This window comes from Leptonychotes weddellii, chromosome 10 (genome assembly GCF_054177405.1).
Source record: "Leptonychotes weddellii isolate Sample4059 chromosome 10, ASM5417740v2, whole genome shotgun sequence".
In the NCBI taxonomy this organism is placed as follows: domain Eukaryota; kingdom Metazoa; phylum Chordata; class Mammalia; order Carnivora; family Phocidae; genus Leptonychotes; species Leptonychotes weddellii.
The window spans coordinates 66,135,425-66,161,415 of NC_138378.1; the positions used below are offsets into that span (position 1 = coordinate 66,135,425).

General features: G+C 38.2%; 1 long non-coding RNA gene across 1 annotated transcript in view; it reads right to left on the reverse strand.

The window, feature by feature from the left end:
• Positions 1-280: 280 nt before the first annotated feature.
• Positions 281-25,991, reverse strand: part of LOC145723706 (uncharacterized) — a 75,251-nt gene continuing 49,540 nt past the window's right edge. Inside the window, exons 2-3 of the long non-coding RNA XR_014148963.1 lie at positions 1,889-1,943; positions 281-352 (exon numbers count right to left, since the gene is read on the reverse strand). This is a non-coding gene — a long non-coding RNA (uncharacterized LOC145723706). The remainder of the gene's footprint in view (positions 353-1,888; positions 1,944-25,991) is intronic.

The window sequence follows — 25,991 nt, forward strand, 5'->3', positions numbered from 1 at the left end:
AAGGCACAAAGGAACAGAAAGTCACATGTCAAAATTGGCTGGTCCAAGTTCTATAGCTGGAACTCCATATGAAAACCTGACCAACAAAGATAAAAGTTGAAATCACACAAATTTTTAGGACTCTTCAGAGCAGCAGTATTTATCCACAAGACTCATATATTAATATAAATATAACATATATTTATAGTTTTATACTATCATGTTTCATATAAATTATAATAGTATAAAAGTTATTTTCTATATTTAAAATTTATCCAACTTTCTAAAAAAGAGTATCTTACCTAACTTTAGTGCATGGTTTGGTAGAAGTCACAACCTAAATTATGTCCTCTTCCTCAATTGTCCAGAGACTCTAAAAGACAAATTTAAATTCAGAATAAAATTGAATAGACTTGTTGGATAAACACTTTCATTCAACAAAGGTAAAGCCTCAGAGGCAATCTGTTCCCAGGAATAGTCTTGGCCTCTGCTTTATTTAGTTGATTTTCAACAAACCTAATTTGACTCAAATGCAACTTTATGTACTGTAAAGGACTTCCCAATGAGCAGAATGAAAACTGAATCAAGAAATATTTTCTGCTGCTAGGGCAAAGGGGCTCCTTATAGTCCCTAGCCTGCAGAATTTCCTAACCTCTACTGACAAGTAACTTTGTATCTTCTACTATTCTTTCCAAATGGGTAAGGTCATTGTATTTATCCAGTCCCTGGTCCACCACTGTATTTTTGCACCTGTATGTTTGTGTGTGGTGGGGAGGTGGTGGCAGTGACCAGAATACACAAAATCCAGATTCTAACAGAAAGGATGTTACCACTGGGAAATCCTGGAGTTTGAAATGAATGCAGTGACAGATGAAATGTTGGGTTGTCTAATTTGGGAATGTGGTGGGGGAGTATGTTTTATGTGTGAGAAGAGGAAGGGTATTTGGTGATCAGAAGACTAAACTGTAGTGGAGACAGTTATGTGCTCATCTAACCCATTTCCTCTGTCTCCTGGGCCTAAAACTAAATTACATTTCTATCCTCTCTTGCAGGTTGATGCGACCAGGTGACTGAATTGTAGCCAATGGAAAGTGGGTGGCTCATAAAACTTTTCTATGCCTGATTCAACATTCTCTTCCTTGTTCACTGACTTGAATCAAAGTATTCTAAAGCCCTTAGGAATGGTAGAGGCATGAGGTGGAAAGAAGCTGTGTCTGAAATATCTTCCAATTGACATGTGTGAGGGAAAAATAAACTTTATTATATTAAGGCACTGAAATTGGTGGTTTCATTTGTTATACTAGCATATAGCATGCATGACTTTAATAGGGTAGGTATCAAGTTGCTTTGGTATTTAGATTCCATTTGAACATTTTTAAAAGAGTGAAATAACAGCTTTATTATAAAAAATATTTACAATATGCCAAAATTATATCCTTTGGGTCTATTTAAACTTATAATAAACAATTTTAGATGTCAACAGAAATATATGTAATTAGAAATTTAATCTGGGGGATATGTGAGTGAAAATGTGTAAAGACCACTGCCGTGAGGTTTCACTATTACTCTACTTATTATTATTCCACTATAATTTTTCCATTTATTTATATGATAAAGCCCAGGTGATAGTATGCAGAGTAAAAATCCACATTTAAACACATTCAACAAATCTGAAACAACTACCATGGGATAAACATTTTATCTATTTATCAAAGTTTTTTGTTTTGTTTTAGTTTGGTTTTTTGTTTTTTGTTTTTTGCTGAACTTCTGTTTGAAACCCTTTAGTAGCCTCCTTTCACTTAGGAGTATAATAAAACTGAATACCTTTAAGAATATCTGGCACTATAGACTAATAACAAATTCATACTGAATTTCAGTAACATTTGATTGTATGTTAATTTGCTCTTACCTTTTCTTGTCTCATCAGGTTAGCTGAGCCTTTTTGGTTTGGTACATCTATTGTCCTGGAAAGGGTATATGTAAATTAGATATTTTTTCAGGGTCACAAAGTGTTAGCTACTCCGTTTTTGATGGTACTGATGTCCAAGGATAGTAGATCTAGGATCACAAGAAGCAGACTCTGAACCAGCTGTGCTTCTGGAATTGCCACAAGGAGGTATTTTGAGCCCCGTGGCCTTGGAAGAGCCAAGACATAAAAACTGTGACTCTGGGAACCCATCAAAGACACACCAGCAGAACTAAGTTCTGACAGAGTAACATTTCTCTCTCAAAGATCTATAGTAGCTTGAGTAGAGGGGCGCATCAAAAGCAGAGGTGTATTGCCTAAAGCAGTGGTTTTCCATTAGGGTCAATGTGGACCCCCAGGGGGTATTTGGCAATACTTGGAGACATTTTAGTTGTCACAACTTGGGTGGGGGGTACTACTGGCATTTAGTAGTTAGAAGTCGGGACTGTTACTAAACATCCTACAGTACATAGGATGGCCTCCTCCAACAAAGATTTTTCCAGACCAAAATGTCAAACATGCCGAGGTTTAGAATCTCTCCTTCATAGAGATGTGCAGCAAGACTTCAGCAGCCAGGCTTGGTTACTAGCTTTACTTACTAGAATCATCAGACTTTATGTTCTTCCTGCTTAGAGTATATATCAGTCTACATTGGCTACATTGTTCGGTGCTAACAATTCCAAAATCTCAGGGGCTGAATACACAGAAAAGCTTATTTCTTGTTCATGCTACATTCTAACACAGATTGAAATGCTTATCACACCGGGACCCAGACTGATTAAGACTCCATTTCAACATATGCTTCCCCAACCACTACAACAGAGGGAAGGAAAGAACAAATCAAATACTGGGCCTTTAAGCCTTCTGCAAGGAGGGGAAACGTGTCATTTCTACTTACATTTCATTGTCCAAGCAAAAAACATGGCTACTTTCTTCAAGGGAGCAGAAAAGTATGTATTCACTATACGTTTAGAAGGAGAACCAGGATATTTTTTTAACAGCTCTAAGGACTATCACAGCATATCTTCCTGATTACCCCTTTTTAGACTGTGTAAGCCTCTAGAACTGTGGAAAATCTGAGGGAGGGAACAAAGAGGGAAGTGCTTTTTTTTTTTTTTCCTAGTGTGGCATTTAAGGTATACTCTAGGTAATCCACTGGAAGGAATAAATGATCATATTTGTACTCGGTTTGTAGAGCAGTGCATTAAGGTCACGATTTGAGACACACACACCACAAAATAATGGTGGTCAGTTCCACCTTGCTGAGGTCAGGAAAGTTTTCATAGTTGCCTTTAGCTTAGTTCTAAAACATGAAGTAAGTGAAACAAATGAAACAAATTCTCCCACAAAGAAGTGGAATACAAGTTACAGAAACATTAATAGTTTACAATGTTTCAAGAAACTGCCTAGCAGTGCTTACAGGTAAAGGACGGGGAATGGCAAGAGGTGATCTAAGCAAGCAGGAAAGATACACGTCAGGAGTCTCATATGGTGAAAGTAGCCATTTGGGCCTTATCCTAAAGGCAATGCAGAACTCTTAGAGGGTTTTAATCTGGAAACTAATAAAGCTGATAGATTTGACTTTTAGAATAATTTCTCTGAAAGCCCCATGGAGCATGAATTAGAAGAGGCAAAACTAGAGGCAGTAAGATCAAGTAGATGATTACCACAGTCCAGAAAAAATACTGAGGAAAAAGCCATGAGAAATGTTATTAATACGGTAGATCCTGCCTCTCAGCCCTCTTTTGGTTCCTCCTCTTCATCCAGTTATAACAGTTGGGGTGCCTGATTGCTCACTACTGGACCCTCTTCTCCATCTACTCTCTCCCTTTAAAGATCTCATCCAGCCTATGAATAGTAAATGTCGGCCATGTACTGATGACTTCTAAATTTATCTTTCTCACACCAACCTTCAGACTAGGCATACTTAACTGCCACAAGACATATCTACTTTAGGTATGTAATTGCCGTCTCAAATTGTATCAAAAATGGATCTCCAGAAAATGACCATTTATAACTCCTAAATAAATAGTTGACTTAGGCAATAAGCATCAATAGGTGCTTAAACCATTATGTGAAAAGTTATGGTGAAATGGATAATCACATGAGGCAAAATTATCAACTTCGTAATGGCAGAGTCAGGGCTATCACCACCTGATAACTCTTGAGCCAGAAGCTGGACAGCCTTAATTATGTGCCAACTGATACATTATGATATGAATTACAGCACCAAAAATGTTTGATATGAATCTAATCAAGCTTTAGAATGTAACTTCTAGTTTACTGGTAAAACAGGGATGGACAAACAAGCTAAATGAAGTCAAGATAGAACAATCAGGCAAATCCAGAATGTCAAGTATACCATAGAACAAGTGAACCAATTTCCTTAGCCAGTAGCATGGGGAAAAAAAAGGGCTTGGCAGGAGGGGAAAGAACTGTTCAAGTGAAAAAGAGATTTAGGAATCATAACATTTAAGAGCAATATGAAACTCTGAATTTTGAATACTAGGTCTCTGGATTAATGAGGTCTTGATAATGGTACAAACATCCAAGACTAGGAGCAATGAAGAGAAAATTATTACTCAGTATATAAAATGTTAAAATGCAAGTTCTTGTGAAACCTTTAATGTGAAGATGACCATAGGCCAGTGGTTCTCAACTAAGGGCAATTTTGACCCCCAGGTGACATTTGGCAATATCTAGAGGGGAAGGTGTAGGATGATACTGGAATCTGGTGTGTAGAGGCTAAGAATTCTCCTCAACCCCCTACAAAGCACAAGACCGCTATCTTCATCAAAGAATGATCCATCCCAAAATGTTAGGGTTCTTAACCCTGGGGCTCCTGGGTGGCTCAGTTGGTAAAGCATCTGCTTTCAGCTCAGGTCATGATCCCAGAGTCCTGGGATTGAGTTCTGCCTAAGGCTCTCTGCTTAGCAGGTAGTCTGCTTCTCCCTTTGCCTTGACCCTCACTCTTTTTCTCTCTCTCTCTCAAATAAATAAATAAAACCTTAAAAAAAAAAAAAGACAAAGAAACCCCACAGTAGCCAATCAAATGTCTACACAAAGAAAACAGACCCCAGGGTTAATATGTTTACTTTGATCTTTGCACAGTTCCTGGCACATAGTAAACAAAAATATTTGATAATCTCCTTTACATTGTATAAACCTTCAGATTCTTAGGAAACTTGGTTGGGGGGGGAGGCAAAGAGAGAAATATAGTTTGGGGGGCTGAAGCTTAGAAGACAGATCTTAGAAGAATTTATAAATGTACCTCATTAGCATAAAGGTGGTGATAGAAACCTTGGGAGTGAATGAGAACTTCTGCAGCAGTGGTCCTCAGACTTCACTGTGGATGGCAGTCACTTGGGCAGTTTTGAGAAAATGCAGATGCTTGGTCTAAACCCAGAGATTCTGCTTTAAATGTCTGGGAGTGGAGGGTATGATAACCATCATATTTTTTAAAGACTCCTCATATTATTTTAATGTGTAGCCAGTGTTGGAAAGCTAAGATTTTTTTTTTTCTGAACACAAATGAATTGTATTCATTATGATGGGTTTATTCATAAAACATACTGCGTTCAGTGTGGTAGCTCAAAAAGTTTTAGCAGTTTTTGTGGGTTTGGCACAGCAAACAGGAACTCACTGTTGGTTGCTTTTGGTAAAAGAAAGGCTAGAAAGTTCTTGGCACAACATAGAGGAAAGAGTTTAAAGATTTTGTGAGGTAAGAAAGTAGATTAAATGGATCATGTGTCTCATTCCTATATTCTGCCAGGGCCATGAAGATTCCTTTCCCCTGCCAATAAAACAGAGCAAAAAAGGAAATACCCAAATATTTAAAAGTGCTTTGCTGGCTTTATTTTTTATTTTTATTTTTTTCTGCGCTGGGAATGCTTGTGGAAAGAGCTGCAATAAAAATGGTATTCCTGATCTCAGTGGATCTCAGTGAGAAGCCAGCTGAGGCCTGGCCCAGGTGATGACTGTTAACAGTCTGAAGCAAAGTGGGTATTGTTTTAATAGCCAGATGCTACACTTGGGGATCAGGGAATGGCTTCAGTAGCAAAAATCTCTGGCTATGGTTAATTAATCATGGGGTCCCCAGGAATGAAATAGAAAGACAGCCAATTAAGGTGTGTCTTGATTTATTTAACCAAAGCTATTCTAGGTCTGGTGAACAGAGGCCTCACTGGAACCAGTGTGCTAGAGACTTTTGGGTTCACAGACCCAGCATCACCCAAGGAAGGGGATGTTAGGGCCTACAAGGAAAGATCCTGCTGTAACCTTCTGCCTTATCTTCCCTAATGGGGCTGGCCGTTGTTAACCTGAGTACTTGTGCATTGAGGAAAGGGAAATACCTAAGCTCAGGAAATATTGGATATTGGCTCAAATTTATCACTGATTCCTGGGGACCTGTAATTCCACTATAGTTAGTTGGTTAGGGTTTGGAATCATTATGGAGCCCAGGTGATAAGTGAAGTTCTAACCTGAATTTTTTTCATGGTACTGTGTGGGATTCCCAAAAATATCTTGGGATCATTTTCTCAGATGCTGAGGGAATTGTTGGAATGGATATTTTAGGAATTTAGATAATTTAGATAATTTAGGATATTTTAGTTTCTCACTCACACTTATTTAAAAAAAGGCTATCATTTTGGGAGGGGCCCAGTGGAGGTCACTCTCTTTCCCTGCCAAAACAGAGAATTGCTTCCTGAAAGTAAAGATTTGGTGATTAATTTAATAGGCTGGTTTGGCTTTTGCTCTCCCATAAGTCATGGGGAATGACAGTAGATTATTGAAAACAAAATCAGCTGAGGCTCCAGTTGTGGCTGCTATTGCGATTTCTTTTCTCCTTACCAGAATAAATTAATGTATCTCCTAGCACTAAGTGTGCGGTTATGAATCTTGCCAAAACATTTTTTATCCATTTTGGTTTATAGGTATTACCAGAAATTTGCCTTCATTGACATAAACACCAATAAATCTTTATTGTTATGCCTCAGGAATACATCAGCTTTTCAGTCCATGCTACAGTCCAGTTTGTGGGAATGTCACCTCTTTGATCCAAGTGGTACATCACTTTGATCCAACACCCACAAAACATCATGCTGATAGCACACAAAGATCAGAACGTGGAAATGCTCCTGGTTGCTCTTATAAGTCATATGTGTAAAATTCTATAAAAATAAAAATAAAAATTCTGATATGACACTAAAGGCCCTGGGAGCTTGAGGATCTATGGCATTCCAAGATACTCCTTTCAAAAACAGTTATCTAAATTTTGGATGCAGCATATTTGTATGTCTTACTCTGACCATTAACAAGATGATCCGAAATTTATCCATCTTTAATTGGGGTCCATAATAAAAGAAAGCTGAGCACCTGGTTCAGGGTTTCAGTGCAAGTAATTGTCAACTGGTCATTATGACCCAGAATCTTTTATCGTGCTTGAATTTTTTGTAGCTGACTGAGGTACTGAATGGACTTGCTAACTCCAGGTAGGAGATACTCAAAGAAGGATCCTCAAGTTTGGACAAAGTCTATGCCCCCTTCAGTAACTTTTTGTTAAAAAAGTTTTGCCTTGATATTAGCTCTGGAGGAAACTGACTATGGGGTTCCATTTGGTTCATGCTGTCAATAATGAACTATGTGCTATTCAATGAACCCACCCATTAAGTTTGTGCTATCAAATAATTTAATAATGGAACAGGTCCTACACTCCTATGCCTTCTGCAAACCGCCACACTTGCTTGAACTCACATCTATAGCCTAGAGGGAGTTTCCTATGAGCAATTGACTGATGATATAAAAGTCAATTGTACATCCCAGTTTAGGTACTGGAGGGAGTGGAGCATCCTGGTTTAAATGTGGCTCCACACAGTATGCCTATACCAGATTAAAGAAGATTGCTGGCTCTTAGGACAATGGAGAATAAAAATCACATTAGTAGGAAGAACTTGGGCTTTACATGTTAGACACTTTTCATGGAAGAAGATCTGGCCTGAGGTCAAGATATATACTGATTCCTAGCGAGGGGCTAATGGTGTATTCCTTAAGATTTGGAAGGAACAAGATCAAAAGTTTGGTAAAAAGCAAACTTAGGGAATGGGTAAAACTATGGGGTGGATCACTTAAAATAGTCCGAGAGCCTGGAAATATATGTGCTTCAAGCAGATACTCAGCAGAAGGCCCATAATGGAGAAGAGCCTCCCAATAATCAAGTGGACAGGATGACTTCCTGGCTTGATATCTGATCAGTGATCTTATCAACAGAGCCATGTTGCACTAGGAGACCTAAGGAAGGCAATTAGAAGGGAGAAACGGGAAAATGGGAGGGGACATTGCAAAAGACAGGAGGCATAAAATTTTTGCCAAATGGTTCTGGAAGCCAAATGAAGCCAGAGACAATGGATATGTAGCTGCAACATGAACGGGTACAAGTTTTTCTTTACAGCAAGGCTAAATGACCCAAGTTTGGGGGCTTATTGGTAGGTGTATCCAGAAGTACAGCTTGAAGGGCGAGTTGGATAGGAGGTAGGGGAACTGTTGCTTTCCCTGAGGAGAGTCTCCTCCTTCCAACATTGGCAACTTCTCCAAAAAACGTTTTACAGAAGAAATAGTTTGACATGAAAGATGTTAAGATTATGATGAAAAGGCACAAGAGGACGCAGGGTGAGAGCAGGACTGGGAGTCATGACAGAAAGATAATGCACAGTGGACCACCTTTGTTCAGTTCACTAGCAACCAGCGCACAGGCCTGCCTACAAAGCTCATTCCTTTATTTCTGAAAGCAGCCATGCCTGCGCGGTAGCAGAACAAGACGTCCTAGGCACTGAGTGTTCTAGTCATGGCGTGGCTGCCCTGATATACCACGGGCTCCACGCTGGGTAGGCAAACAAGTGATAAGTGATAGACTGAAAGAAAGAGAATTAAAAGATTAAAAAAGCACGTGGGTCAAAAGCAATGTATTCTTTCAACCCACCTCTGCTCTGCCATCAGTATTTTCTTGACCGTACTACAATTGTTCTTTTCCATGTATTTGCTCTGCTCTTCTCACTGGAAAACCTGCTCCCATCTGCCAATTCATACAACTTTTTCAAAACCTTGCTCAAAACTCATCTCCAAAAACTATTTTTTTAATCACCCTAATTATGGCTTAATTTTAATCCACCCTTAATCTACATCTTGATTTTGTGCTATTTGAAGATGGTGCATTATAGTAATTTGCACCTGTTGATGCTTCTCTGAAAGTGTTTTCACTTACTTTGTATGCATCTGTTATATTTCCCTACCCAAACTAAAAAATTTGCTAGCAAATACTCTTATCTTTTCTTTTATCCTTGGACATGGTGGATCTACCAGTGAGCTTATTGATACAAAAGAGATGTTCAAAATGTTTACTTTGATTTGGATCATATAGATAGGCTCTGAACTGTTAAATCTAAGATTTTACTAATAAATCTAAATTTTATATTTTTATCGGGGATGAAAAGTACAAACTTGAATTTTAATGTTGTGTTTCTGTTTTTTGGTTTTTTGGCTTTTTCTTTTAAAGATTTTATTTATTTATTTATTTATTTATTTATTTATTTATTTAAGATAGAAAGAGAGAGAGAACACACGAGCAGGGGGTAGAGGGAGAGGGAGAAGCAAACTCCCTACTGAGCAGGGAGCCAGATGCAGGGCTCAATCCCAGGACCCTGGGATCATGACCTGAGCTGAAGGCAGATGCTTAACCAACTGAGCCACTCAGGTGACCCTGTGTTTCTCTTTTTTGAAAACATAAACTGAATCATACTGCAAAGGCATTTTTGCCAGGAGCAAAACCAGTGAACTTTAAAACCTGGAAGTGTAGAAACAGTAAAACACACCTTTAGAGTGCTTTACTTCAACTTGCAATTCAGTAAGGGAGCATGAAAAATATACAATTAAGATCATACCTTTCAATGAAAAAAAATTCAATAAAAGTAAAATAAATTCAATGAAAAATAAAATAAAAAGATCATAGCAATAGTAATCATTTTTTTAGAGGAGCTTTCATCTGTAATAAAAAATTATATGGAAAAATACTGAAATTGTTACTAAAAAGGAGAATATAAATTAATCTATGATGTTAGTGAGATAGTTCGCACACCGGAATTAGTTTGTATTTTAATACCAACAATGTTAGTTACTACAGTACTAGCATTTTTCATGGGGTCCTCTTACAAACTAAACCCTTGAATTCAAATAGATTTCATTTTGACAAATGCTGCTTTATAATGTTACAGAAAATATCTCCCCTGGAAAAAAAAAAACGCTTTGTTTACTCCATTCACAAAAGATATTGTCAGGGTTTGATAAACGCTTTTTTTTTTTTTTTTAAGACAACCCTCAAAATAACATGCTATTTGCTTTAGGCTTATATACCTTATGGGATATGTCAAAGATTCTGAGCCTTATATTTTAAAAGATTTGTTCATTGACAGTACATACGGATCTAAAAATGATATGGCATCTAAGAAACTGGTCCATTTTAACTAGTTCCAAATATGATCATTTAAGTCTGATCTAGAATAATGTGGGGTTTTTTAAGATTACTGAATATAATTTAAATGGCTACATACAGATTGTGGATGGATTGTTTAATTGTGCTGGGTTACGCTGAGGAAAGTCTCCATTAAGGGCAAGATTTGACAAGATAGACAATTCTTCTGATCCCTTTGTTTTGGGGTCTATAAATGAGTGAGAAAAAGCTCCAGGACATGAGTCATGAGACCCAGGTTAAGCTATGACCTTTCATATGTAAATATATATATATGGTGTGTATACATATACACAAATATGTGTGGAACATGCATTCATTTTTATGACATGGTTTGGTGCTTATTATGAAATTTTCTATCATATCAAATTCTAAAATGAGATTAGAAAGCACTGTAGTCATAGGCCACTGACCAAAGCTTAGAAACATTTTCATTATTTGGCTTCTATTAAAATTGACATTTATATCAAATTTTAGCTATTTTAAGGTTTTTAGGACTTAAGTTTTAAGTCCAGAAATTCAGAGTGAATTGCTTCAGTTTGCTACTTTAGGTTGTTAGTATAGATTTTGTTTGGTTTTTATTTAACTTTTCAAAAAACATCTCAAAGAACATTTTTAATCTCACCTACTAACATTAGACACTCTTTAACTGTTTTGTCTTTTATTTTGCAAGAGCAATCTCATATCTATCCCAAAGGTCAATTTCTGTTGCTACATATAATGATTAGGCAAGAAATCTGGTGAAATTATTTGTTGAAACAGCATATGATTGCCATAAATTTTAAAATATAAAATTTTAGGGAACCAGGCTCTATCATATCATAAATACATGGTATGTTATTCTAGGGTAGGTAATAAGTCTGATTCCCTCTATAAAAATTGTTCTTATTCCATTATAATCATACTCGCGAAAGGAATTGTATTACAAATAAGTTGCTTAAGGCTGGAAACATGTATATTTCTTTCTATCCCCTAAATCAACTTCCATAATTAAGGAAATAATTATGTAATGAATTTATGATGGAATATCACAGGTTCCCAAATTATCTGAATAGCACCAGAAGAGGAAGTGCTTCTCTCTGTACTCTACAAAACATGGCTAGGTACTTGTTTACCCAGCGGTATCCTATCCCTATCTGCCAGGGAACTGCCGTTAATATTTCTCAGATTCCACAAGCAAACTCTACCACTTTTAGAGAGGAAAGAACAGTTATGTTGAGCCTATTTATTTTTAATGTTTCTCCACCAGGTCCATGGCTGTATGAAAAATAAGACTTAAAATTCATAACATTAACACAACTTATTTAGAATTTTCACTGGAGACATGGAATGGCCTAGTCAGAAATTTAGTAAAAATTGTTCTCTAACAATTCTCTAGTCTCCTAACAGATTCCTGCTTCTGCCTTGGATCCTCTATTTCCAATACAGAAGCTTCTGAGATCCTCTTTAAATGGAAATCACATTGTCACCATGCTGCTCAAATACCTCCAATAATTCCCCATTTCAGTCAAGTGAAAACCAAAATCCTCAAAATTGTTTACAGGATCTCTACAGGATCTCTCCTGCCACCTCCTCTTCCTTTCTAATCCTGTCCTCTGCTACCCTCCTCATATGCTGCTCAGGCCACATTAGTCTTCTTGCCGTTCTTTGACCACGCCAGCCATGCTCCCGTCCCAGGGCTTCATACAGGTTATTCCCCACTGCCTGGAATGTTTGCTCCCCACATGGCTTCTCCCTCTCTCCCCATCTTCATTCAAGTCTTTGCCCAAATGTCATCTTTTCAGCAAGACCTCTCAGTCGACCTATTTAAAATTGTAGCCCACCACTACATCCTATATCCCTTAGCCTGATTTTTTTCTCTTAGACTATCTTCTAACAACTGTAAATTTAACTTGTTTATTTCACTTATTGTCTGTTTCCCCCCCACCCAAGAATGTGTATAGACTGCATAAACAGGATATTGTTTCTGTTTTATTTTCTGTCATTTCTACAGCACTTAGACTAGTCCCTGGAATATAATAGAAACTTAAATAAATATTTGTTGGATGAACAGATACACAAATTTTGCCTTAATTTTATCAGTTTTCAGTTATGTTAGAGTCATAAAGTTACTGATGAAAAGATGAATAAATAAGCTACATAATCTGAAATCTGACTGATGCAAATAAATACCACATTTTATAAATGAAATACAATCATAAAAATGAATAGCACATTTTCTTTTTCTTTTTTTAAATTTATTCACTTGTCAGAGAGGGAGAGAGCACAAGCAGGGGGAGAGGCAGGCAGAGGGAGAAGCAGGCTCCCCACTGAGCAAGTAGCCGGATGCGGGGCTCAATCCCAGGACCCTGAGATCATGACCTGAGCTGAAGGCAGATGCTTAATCAACTGAGCCACCCAGGCATCCCAAATATCACATTTTCTCATAATTTATAATATATTGAGACCTTGAACATATCTGAGGAATATATTCAACAGAATGGATCACCCATTCTGAGCAGGACTTATCGCCCTGTGGTCATACGAGAAAGTCAGATCCATCCCCACACTGCCTCAAACTGCAGGTGAAGTGGAAATTGTTCTGGCTATAAGATGAACGACCTCCAGATCCAGACTAATGTGAATTAAAAAATAAAAACAAAAACAAAATTTAAGTTAGTCATGAACGATTCCCACAGTTGGGCCTACTGTACTAACTTGGTAAAGTATTAACTAACCATACTACTTGATAAAGTTATTCAACACTTCGGAGTCTGCCATTGCATGGACTTATAAACAGGTCCTGGCCACATGAACTTCTATTTACATCAGAAGCCAGAATCCAGTGAAGCCTTTAGCTTTAGGTGAGGCTCACATGGAGAGCGATGGGGGAGGAGAAGGACATTTGGCCACATCAAATCAAGTTTGGTGATCAGTAGGCTGAAAACAATCTCATCCTGCCAATTCTTCTGCATCCCCAGCACCTGGCATACTCTACTTACTCATTCCTTCAGTACTTTATTTCTTTGTTCAGAAATGTTTATCGAGAACCTACTTGTATTAAAAACGTACTGCTGGAGGGATGCCTGGGTGGCACAGTCAGTTAAATGTCTACCTTTGGCTAGGACATGATTCCAGGGTCCAGGGATCGAGCCCTTCATCGGGCTCCTGGCTCAGCGGGGAGTCTGCTTCTCCCTCTGCCTGCCCCTTCCCCTGCTTGTTCTCTCTCTCTGTCAAATAAATAAATAAAATCTTAAAAAAAAAAAAAAGTACCGCTGGATCTAAAGTAGTGAACAAGAACTAACACAGTCCTTGACAGGATGGAGCTTACATCTAACAGATGTAGCATAACACAGTTATGGTTATCTATTACAAAGGAGAAGCAAACCTTGATAAGAAAGCATACAACCTAGATCTGACCTAATTTGAGATGCAAGATACAAAGTCTCATAGGAAGTGATTAATTTAAGAGCCTAAGGATAGATATGAGTTAATAAGGCAAAAGAGAGGAAGACAATGTATACAGGGGTGGCAGTCTGAGGTAGGAAGGTAAGTGGCACTTTCAAGAAATTAGAGTGTAAAGAATAGGAATGTAGGGAGGAATAAAATGACTCTAACATGTGAGGCAGGAGATAGTTCTTAGAATGCCTTGAAGTCAGTGTAAGGAATTTTAATTTAATCAAAGAGTTTGGAAGAGTCTGTGGGATTTTAAGCAGGAGATTGACATGATAAGACATGATTAGAACCTGGTTTTCAGAAAAATAAATCCACCCCAAGTATAGAATATAACATAGCTTGGTATATAAACTCTCAGCAGCTGCTGTGTTGATAATAGAAGGGGCAGGGTAAAGTCAGGGATTAGTTAAAAGGGTAGTTAGATAACTTCTTTTGTTAACTTCTAACAAGGTCTTTGGATGTCTCTAGTGATAATCTGAAATGAGCTTTCCTAGGGCTATCTTTTAAGTTGTGCTTTTCATACATTAGAGTAGATAGGGAAAGACCCCAATTGAGAGGCTGTTGAAGTAACCTGTGAAAACTACGAGGATGGGGCACCTGGGTGGCTCGGTCGTTAGGCGTCTGCCTTCGGCTCGGGTTGTGATCCCAGGGTCTTGGGATCGAGCCCCGCATCGGGCTCCCTGCTCAGCGGGAAGCCTGCTTCTCCCTCTCCCACTCCCTCTGCTTGTGTTCCCTCTCTCGCTGTGTCTCTCTGTCAAATAAATAAAATCTTTAAAATAAATAAATAAATAAATAAAAACTACAAGGATGCTTGGACTAGGGGGGGAATGGTGATGGAGATGAAAAGAATGGAAAGATTCTGAAGACAGAAAATAGAATCAGTAAGCCTTGCTGATTAATTGGTTATGAGGTAGGCTGGCTATAAATGGAAGCATAGTTGGTTATTTACTAGGCTCATGAACAGAGAAATAACTGGAAAATTGTGAGTTTGGTATTGAACATAGAGAGAGTGAGATGCCCGGGCGACAGCCAAGTGATATGAAAAATGGTACTGGGTAAATGGGTTTAAAGCATGGAGGAAAGATCTGGGCTAGAGATAGAAATGGAGTGGTTTGCACATAGATGGTAATTGAAGCCATTGGAATGGATAAAGATGGAGTCTAAACAATATAATGAGAAAAGAGTTTGCCTTAAGGAACTCACATGTTTCAAGGTTGGATATAGGAAAAATGGTCATCAAAAGACGCTGAAAATAAGTTACCAGAGAGGTAGGATGAAAACCAGTCAGCATCAGTCTACATGTTTATGGAATGAATGTGTATAGGAGAGATCTGGGAACATACTTTTGGATTCCTCCCTTACCAGCAAAACAAATGTTTCCTCATAGTGCACCTGGATATCACACATGATATACAGTTACCTATGCCTGCTGGGAGCATCCATTCTTGGCTGTAGAAAGTATATTATCCCTACCCCCAGATATATGCCCTCATTGCCCTGGTGCTTGGTCTTGGGTGTGGCTGGCCCACCCTGGTCTCATATCTAGGGGATAGGCATCGAGAGTGACAAGGTGGACTTAGTTGGCATGCCATCATCACCACCTAGTCAGACCACATGCTTTAGGCATTCCAGCCAGCTTCTCAGGAAGAGACCTAAGTCATGGGAAATGACATCCTAGGTTAGGTACCATGCTGACAAGGCAGGAAAGCCAATCCTTTCCTTTCCTCCCTTAGACATATGTTCTTCACTAATGGGTGGGGGTTGTAGGAGGGTAGGGGGCAAAAAAGGAGTAGTCATATACCTAGAGTGCTTAGAGGTAAATGCCGTAAAGAGTACTTCTCAACTTTTCATGTGCACGAGAATTACCTGGGGTTCTGGTTACGATGAAGATTCTGATCAGTTCATCTGATTTGCTGCCTGAGATTCTATATTTTCTTTTTTTTTTTTTAAAGATTTTATTGATTTGACAGAGAGAGACACAATGAGAGAGGGAACACAAGTAGGGGGAGTGGGAGAGGGAGAAGCAGGCTTCCCGCGGAGCTCGACGCAGGGCTCAATCTCAGGACCCTGGGATCATGACCTGAGCCGAAGGCAGACGCCCAACGACTGAGCCACCCAGGCGCCTCAAGATTCTATATTTTCAACAAGCTCCCAGGCTATGGGAATCCTGCTACCGACACTTCCAGTAGCAGGGTTTAACTGATATTTGTAGGCTAGCAAGCCAGAAGAGAAATTAACCACCTAAGCAGCTAAAGCAGAAACTGATCAAGAGAGACATGGCATGCTATGTAAAGCCCAGATCTGACCTCTAGGTTCAGGAACAAGTCCTCCACAAGGTGTTTGGAAAAACTCACAATTTTCCAGTTATTTCTCTGTTCATGAGCCTAGTAAATAACCAACTATGCTTCCATTTATACCCAGCCTACTTCATAACCAATTAATCAGCAAGGCTTACTGATTCTATTTTCTGTCTTCAGAAATAATTTGGTGCCCAATTAACGTGCATCAAAACTGGATACTTAAATAAAGGGCTCCACCATTATGGGTTTCATGCTCCTTAGGTGCATGGATCCAGGAGAGTTTGAAGCATGATGTATTTGTAAACACAGATATAAAGCAAAATTTTCCTGGGTCAGCAGCATCTTCAGCTATGATTTTGCTTGGGAATGTAAAGAAGATTCCTGGTGGTAAAAGCAATGAAGAAATATTTTCTGGTAAGAAAACTGAGTCTAAAGGGGTGCCTGGGTGACACAGTCGGTTTAGTGTCCAACTCTTGATTTCTGCTCAGGTCGTGATCTCAGGGTTGTGAGATTGAGCCCCACATCAGGCTCTGTGCTGAGCACAGAGTCTGCTTGAGATTCTCTCTCTCCCTTTTTCCTCTCCCTCTGCCCCCCACTCCTGCTCTCTCTCTCTCTCTCTGAAAAAAAAAAATAAATAAATAAATAAAATAAGTAAATAAATTGTAAAAAAAAAAAGGAAAATTGAGCCCACTTAATTTTCAAAAATGCAAATTGGTAAGATATATATTATGCTTTTTGTGCATGAGGGAGCCTAGAAGAGTTATATTTGGATCAGCTGTTAAATTCCAAAATAAAGTAATACTTCTATACCTGTACAACTTTTCCTTCTTAAAGTATGCTCAAAGTAAAAGAAACAACTGAAAAAAATATGATGTTAAGAGAGACAGAGTAAAAAGAATGAGAGAATATATAATATAAAGAGAAGCAGATAAGGAAAATTAAAGGAGGATTTTTACAGGGGAAAAACAATTTCATTTTATTGTAAAACCTAAATGAATAAAAGAAGACTTTGAATGTGAAGATGATTAAAAAGACAAAATCATTAGCTAAGATATTTACAAGTTTAGACTCTTTCATTTTGATTGTAATTTTAATTAGCTGGACACTGCGGGGGAAGAAAATGAAAGACTACATCATCTACTTACTCTTTAAATTGCATTCCACCTTAATTTTCTGCTCTTCAGTTCTTAATTTTCTCTATTTTTGTTCTAAGTAATCCGGTTATCAGGCTAAAGTGATTTTCCCTCAGCCAGGTTTAGCATTCAGTATTTGCTTTGCGTCTGTAAACCAAAAGTTCACCCCATCGCTTTAGTTTTTATTCTTTCAATAGCAAAAACTCTCTACAGGTAATTTTTTTTCCAGTCCTTTGTCTATACAGCAGGGTGCTTTGTATACCCATGACAGTTAGATGACTAATAACAAAGACTTCTATTTTTACAATAATTATGCTCTATTTACACAGCTTTCCACAAAATTTACTCATAAAGTTTAGAAGGCAGCAAAGCTTTAAAAAATCTGTAGTTTTACTATTCATTAAAACCTTTTTTTTTCTGTGTGCAGGCAAGTTGCTTGTTTCCGTTTCTCTGATAAAGTAGAAGCCAAAAAAATCAGTATTAGTTAATCAAGTCTAGGATTTATGTCTGTGTGAATACAATTTTTAAAAATAACGTTGATATAAAACAAAACACATCTGTTTAGAATAACCTACTTTAGGAAGGGTTTATCTTCAAGATATTATCTGGCTTTTTAGGAGGCTATTTATTTTGCATTTGTTAAAGAAAACAAAATTAGCCTAGCTAACCATGTATTATGGTCTCTCAGTTTGCCCTGTCTTCCAAAAGAAATTCTCTCAAATAATGCAAAGTAACAATGTTGGAGTGCCCTGAGGTCTGTGAATGAAAGGCACTATTTAAGTGGTGACAATTATTATTATTATTCTGCCATGGATAAAGAGTAACAATTGGCTTTAAAAACCCATTGTGGACAATTTCATTTTGCTCCCCCATACCTCAGATACAATCAGAGCACAGAGTTCTCAGCACATGATATACACTCAAACCAGGACAGCACATATACAGTGATGAGGAGTATAAATGCAATTATCCTAGTAATTAAACACCTAAAAAATAGCACTGGCTGCCAGTCAATAGCCATTCGGGTTGGTATAATTTAAGGAACAGCAAAAACAAAAAAACAAAAAAACAAAAAAAAACAAAAAACCAAAACCAAAACAAAAAAACCCCAGCCATACATCACCAGTTGTCTCAAAATGCCATAATTTAACTTGTATGTTTAAAGGCTTTCCTTACTTTAAAATACAAATACTCCTTGAGATGAATGATTCTTTGAACCTTACTCACTGTCGCATTATTGTAATGAGTTCCACATACTTTCCAGATGCAGTGTGGAAGAAGAGGGGTGGAATAAGAGAGGGGAACTAAGAAATTGAAAGAAGAAATCATAGGAGCTGTTGAGGGTGAAAAATGCAGAAAATGAACTATAAGAGCAAGAGAGCTCAAGTTCTTAATTTTGCCCAAGAATGTGCTGATAATTAGCATTATAATCATTAGAAAGTGTTGTCAGGGATTGCTACAGAATCCTCTTACCTGGAAGTCTTTTAGAATAGGATACTTGGGTCTTTCTGGCATGGTACTACTGAATAGAGGGTGGTGACATTAATTAATTGTCCTGTCTAGGATAAACCTCTTTGAAATGCACTATACCTGAAAGGTCTTTTTCTTTAATGCACTATTGGAATGATGTACCAATTTGTTTATAATTTGGATATGCTGCACTGAGATTTTATTCCAGTATTTCTAGCCTCTCCCATTTGCTAAAGACTGATTGCAAAGTGCCTTCTAGACTCTTGTATAGAAATCAACTGGAGTGCTTTCTAAGTATGTGGATCCCTGAGGCCCTGTCCTTCTTTGGGATCAAATAAGCCCAATTTGTGAATCTGTAGACACCTCCCAAGATGAGGGAGGAATGTTTTAGGAGTTAGAGAGTGGCGAAGCATGGTATTCTCCAATAACATGATATTACTGACACCTGCTGGGGCTCCCCACCAGGTGCATTCCCCAAACTGGGTTGGGTATGCACCCTCTGGCCCCATGACACCCCCATGAGCCCTACCATAACACTTAATAGAACTGCCTTGTAATGCTTGCTTAGTTGGGAAGCCCCTCCTTGACTCTTAAGGCTGAAAATAGGGCCAAATGTTTCTCACTTACTCCTAAGTCTCCAGGATCTAGTATGGTTCCTGGAACATGACAAGTGCTCAAATAATATTCTTTGAATAAAAGAATAAAGTAAAGAATAAACTTGGGGCACCCGGGTGGCTCAGTCTTTAAGCGTCTGCCTTTGGCTCAGGTCATGGTCCCGGGGTCCTGGGATCAGCCCGCAAGTCTGCAAGGAGTCTGCTTCTCCCTCCCCCACTCCCCCTGCTTGTGTTCCTGCTCTCACTGTGTCTCTCTCTGTTAAATAAATAAATAAAAATCTTAAAAAAAAAAAATAAACTTCTTAAAGGAGAGCTGCTTGGGTAAATTAGATAAAATTTTTAAAAAGAAAAGGAATTTGTTAACACTGGAATTAAAATTTAAAATTTCTTAAAAAGGAATGTACCTTCCAGCAAAATAAAATAGAGAAACAACAAAAATAACATTAGAAACTAAACATGTTTAAATTCTTACCATGTCAGAAAGTTCTAAGTGCTTTAAATGAAGTATTTAATTCATACAACCTTACATATGAGATAGTACTACTGCTATTACTTTATTTCAGAATAAAGGAAGGTCCAGTAGCTTGCCCAAAGTCACATATCTAGTAAGAACCAGGACTGAAATCAGCTGGACGCCGGAACCCCAGCTTGAAGCTATTACTCTGCGGAATGTAGGCAATGATGAAGGTGCTACCCCAGGAGACTTGGAGGACGCTAAAAATAGGCTCTTGCTTTCAAGGAGGCTTACGATAATTAACAATACATGTTTAACTTGCTCACTTTTTTTTCTTTGAAATTTAAGAGAAGATGAGAGGGGGTTGGGGGAGAGAGAGAGAGGGAGAGGGAGAGGACAAGGAAGGGAAGGAGGGAGGAAAGAGGAGGTGGGAGGGAAGCAGCCTTAGTTCTTAACCAGCAAGTTTGTGACCCATTTTATACATGTTTAATTCTATTCCCAACTAGCAACAATGAATGAAAAACTCTCAAACCACAACCAGCATTTTTTTCACCATTCTTTGAATGTTTATTAAAATGTCTGAGAATTATTCTTTACTAGAAAAAGAAATCTTTTCTTTGAAAATAACTTGAATTTTTTTCTGCTGTCCAAATAACCAACATATCCTTTATATGTCTCTCTCTCTCTCTCTATAAATACATATATATAAAATTTTTCCTAGGCCTTTAATCTCACACTACCATTTCAATACTACCACCACAGTGTTTATGTATAGTCTAAAACTATCCAATGATGTGGCATAAAATAGCCAATTCATTTTTATGGATGATCATAAAACCTTAGAAGAATTAGGGTTATCAAGTCTTTAAACAAAAATAGCAAAAATAATATAAGGTAAAAAGAGAGATATAACTTTTGACTTGTTAGAGTAAAGGTTTCAGGTGCAGGATGAAGCATATACATCGAAGACATAGGAAATGTCATGACTTTGAAAAGAAATAAAAGAATAACAAGTTTAGAAAATTAACTATCAAATTACATTTTTTTTAAGAGGGGCAGTTAAAATGTTGATGAACAAATATAAGATGATGACTCAGGGGCACTAAAAATACGAAATGTGTGGGTTCTTCTAGATAATACAATAAGTACTAGGAGTTTCACTTTATAACCCATTGTGATTAAACAGCATATTGCTGAAAATGCAGACGTGATACTGCCATAGTAAAACCAGCCTTTTAAAAGATGTTTCTAATTAAATCATGAAAAATCAAAAAGAAAATGTTGAGAGAAGCCATTTTGAAGATTTTATTAATGATGCATTCATGGAGAGGGCTTTATTAGATTTGAACTAGCAAATGCTTAATGCTACTGCACAAAATGATAGATAAGCATTTTTCCCCGAAAAAGTTCTTTCTTTCAGAGCAAAAACTTTCTTGTAATACAAACACCTTTTGATTCAGTTAAATTGTAGTAATAAGAAACTTTGATGTTTGACTTTGCAATGCTTTAATTAATCTGTATCTGCCTATGACTTAGATATATTGATTTCTATCTTTTCTCACAGAGCTTTCTACTTCTAAACAAGATTCCTTTTAATATTCAACAGTTTTTCTCAGGAGGTATAGACAGCATTGACTTTACTGGAAATTGATATCAAAGCATCAGGTGTAAATTGTTCTACTGCAGAAGCTCTTGTGAAATGTTTTCTGAAGAAACTCAGGGAAGATCCAATTTAGGATTAGTCTATGAAATGTATTAATAATATCAGAAGGTGACAAATAAATGTCTTGTTATTTTAAACACTATTACCTCCTCATGCACGAGTAATGGCTCACTATCCTTTGAAACTCAGCTCAAGATTCACCATAACTGGGAAACTTCCTAATTCCTCTCTTCCTTTTTTGACTCCTATGTGATCTCCTATCAAACTGTGGACAGCCCACTCTTTATAAAACTCTAATCCCTTGGGGCGCCTAGGTGGCTCAGTCAGTTAAGCGACCTATTCTTGATCTCAGCTCAGGTCATAATCTCAGGGTCCTGGGATCAAACCTGCATCGGGCTCCACACTCAGCCGGGAGTCAGCTTGAGATTCTCTCTCTCCCTCTCCCTCTGCCCTTCCCCCTGCTGACACTCTCTCTTTCTCTCTAAAATAAATAAATAATTCTTAAAAAAAAATAATCCTATAATCCCTTATCTATAATTCTGAAATCTAAAAATCTATGAAAAAAAAGCTTTCATGCTTGGTGCAAATTTATTTGAAGTCAAGACGTAGAAGATTCTCTGCAGAAATAGTAATGTGCTTGTTGATTGTAGGAGCACTTCCCCAGAGCATACTAGGGCGTTGGCAGAATATATGGCAAATGCACAATACTAGTCTTCTAAAATCTGAGGAATTTTGAAACACATCTGGCCCCAGGAGGTTTAAGTTAGCAACTGTGGACCTATATTACTATATCATATTGTAGTTATTGGTTAATTGTCTGGGAAGTCCTGTGACCAAGTACTGATTTTTATTGACCTTTGTAGGGTGATCTTGATTTGCCCAGAACTAAGGGATTTTCTGGGATACAGGACTTCCAGGGCTAAAACGGGATAGGGTCCAGGCAAATAGGGATACTTGATTTTCAGCCTCTAGCACAGTATAAAGTTCATACTAGATATTCCAAATATACTTGCTGGATGAATGAATGAATGGTCTTCAAATATTCTCTGGTCAGTAGTAAAAAAGCCTGAAAACACTCCAAGTGAAGAACTCACCCAAGTCAATTCAGACTTCTCCCTACCAGAATGAGGCCATTAAAGTGTTAACTTTTAAATGTTTTAACATACACTTTTTAATTAATTCTTATAATCTTCCCAGCTATTCATTTGGTTAAATCCAAAATCACATGGCCCAAAGTGAGTCAAAATCCTTGTTGGTGTGTTCTGGAAATTACTCATATTTTACTTTGATACTTACAGTAACTCTAACACCTATGATGGAAATAGGTGAATATTAAAATGAATTTGCCAGTAAGCTTTTATTTATTTATTTATTTTGGTCTGGGGTAAATAATAAAGTGATAACATATTTCATGAACATCAGAAAGGTGTTTCTATATCATAAAATGAGTATCATGAAATTTTATTCTCTATTTAATACTAGATTTTCCTTCTTACTATAACCTGAAAGTGGTATGTTTTAATCTCAGGATGGGGTATTCATATAAAGTACTTCTATACTTATAATTGATGGTAGACTTTAAAAACCTCCATAAATTATTTTTCTTTATAATAATACTAATACAAACGCATTGTAGGTAAAGGCCCACTCTTACTGTAGCTGCTCTTTGATTTGATAAAAATCCCTTGACTAATCAATTTCTCCCTAATCTATTAGCCCCATTCTGACCCGGCCTAGACTACATGGATCATCCCCTGACCTATTTTCTCTCCAGGCTCATCAACCATGACCCTCGTAGCTCATCCCCTTTGCAACATTCCACCCTGGCCGATCTGACAGACCACTTTCTCGCTACACTTGAGAGGCTGAGAATACTCACAAGGAGAAACCTCTGGAGCATGCAGATTGGCACTGTTACACATTTATCATTTCCCACCGTGGGGCCTCAGTGCCATCCCACAATCCTTAGATTGCACCTTGTCAGTTCCCTTTCCCATTTGGACACAGCGACTCTTTAGCCTTACCATATTTTACTATATTTTTCAGTTTCCTTACCCAAATGAGCTTGCCTCATATTTCACATAAAAATTAAGCCTATGAGGTTTGAGACCTCCTCTTATTTTCCTTCCACTATCCCCAAGCCCCCCCATTTACCTACACCTACATTCATATTGACTTGCCTTTCTCAAGTCTCAAAGGGTAAAGTCTACTTCTTTTTGTTAAAGACCCCTACTTTCTCTGCTCTAGGTCTCAGTTCTTTCTGTCTACTCCAAGAACGTACTGTCCTTTGTTATTTTCCTGTTTTATTTTCTCTCGTTTTCTTTTTTCCTATAAATATATTCAAGTGTCTCCCAAGTCTTAAATGAACAAAGCAGTTACAATAGCCACACCACCCCCCCCCACACACACACACCCTCTACTCTCCCCTGCCTGCCTCCACCACTCCTTTATTCCTTAATAAGCTGCTTTTAAAGAGGAGGTGACTCTTGCTTCCGGTAACTGTCCAACACTCAAATTTCCTGCAGTTGGGTTCTGCAGAGACTAGTGCTGGGGGCAAAAATTACTAACAACTTTCAGGCAACCAAGTCATGTTTTGGTTCTCCTCTTAATATCTTAATGAACTCCCCTATTCCATTTACCACTTCTGATATTTTTTTTCAAAACTCTACTCCATTGGTTGACATTTTGCTGTTACTTCATTTTCAGCTCTCACCTCTGTCCATTCCTTCTTCATTTCCTTGTGGGTTCTTTCTCCTTGCCTGCCACTTTTTGTATGGCACCCCAGTAAGTTCCACCTTTTACTCACTGTTATTTCTTTTCTTTTACACACTCTCTTGTGTAAAGTGTATAGCAATCTGGTTTTCACAACACCCACTTAGGATGCTAATGACTTCAAAAAAAATGTGTCTTCAGCCCTAACCTGTTCCCTTCCCTTTATATTTAAATATCCAACTCCCTTTAGGTGTTTTATAACAACCATATATGTGCCATCTCCTAAACTGAACTCATCATCTCCCATCCCTTCCCCTCGTCCCATCTATTCCTACTATATCTATAGTGTGCTATTGTGATTTATCATAAGAAATGTATATTCCATCTCCAACATCTTCCTGGCACAGGTACAGAACTTCTAAAACAATTGGAGGTTCCTAAGTGATAAGCGTGGTAAAATTGAAAGGAGCAAGGAGAGTCTTCAGTTATTCACAGAAAGTCTCTTTCAACCACACCTGAGTTCAGGTGAATGAGGTAACTTTTGGAAAGTCCCTAAGGCTGGGGACTGGTTGCTAGGGGAACCAATCCGATGATCAGAGGTTTGGAACTTCAGCTTCACCTCCTGACCTCAGGGAGAGGAGAGAGGCTGAATGGTTGAGTTAACCACAAGGGCCAACGATTCAATCAGTCATGCCTACATGATAAAATTTTCATAAAGAAACTCTAACCAAAGAAGTTCAGAGAGCTTCCTGGTAGAAGAACACATGGAGATGCTGGGAGGGTGGCATACCTGCAAGAGAGCAAGGAAGTTTCATGCCCCTTCCTACATACCTATGCATCTCTCCCATCTGCCTGTTCCTGAGTTGTATCCTTTTGCAAGAATGGCTCATAGAACTCAAGAAAACCATTTACTGTTCTACGAACCATTCTTGCAAACTATCAGATCTGAAGAGGAAATCATGGGAAACCCCGATTCATAGCCTGAAGGTCAAAAGCACAGGTGACAACCTGAACTTGCAAATTGGTGAGTAAAGGTGGTGGTGGAGGGGAGGCAGCCTTGTGGGATTAAGCCCTTAACGTGTGGTATCTGACATTATCTCCAGGTAAATAGTGTCAAATTGAGCTAAATTGTAGTACACCCAGTTGATGTCCACTGGAGAGTCAAATTGCTAGGTGTGGGAAAATCCCCACATATTTCATAACCAGAAGTATATGAGTGTAGAGCAAGGAGATACTTTTCCCTTTCATGTGGCAATGGTGATGTATCAAAACACAATCTGAGGGGTGCCTGGGTGGCTCAGTTGTTAAGCGTCTGCCTTCGGCTCAGGTCGTGATCCCGGGGTCCTGGGATCGAGCCCCGCATCGGGCTCCCTGCTCCGCGGGAAGCCTGCTTCTCCCTCTCCCACTCCCCCTGCTTGTGTTCCCTCTCTGGCTATCTCTCTCTCTGTCAAATAGATGTATCAAAACACAATCTGAAATTGTCACTCCTCTACTTAAAACCTTTTTATGGCTCATTATTATCTAATGTCAAAACTTCCTAGCTTGGTATATCGTAAGACCCTCCTTGACCTGGCACTCCTCTACCCATCTGCCTGACCTCATCTCCAACTTCTCCCAGCTTAATGGTTTAAGCGTTAGGAACTCCAAGCCACCTATAGTTTTTCATACATTTTATACAATTTTACACTATGCACACTTGCTCATGCTCGTCTGTGGTGAGAACTTCTAACTTTTCTTACTCTGTTTA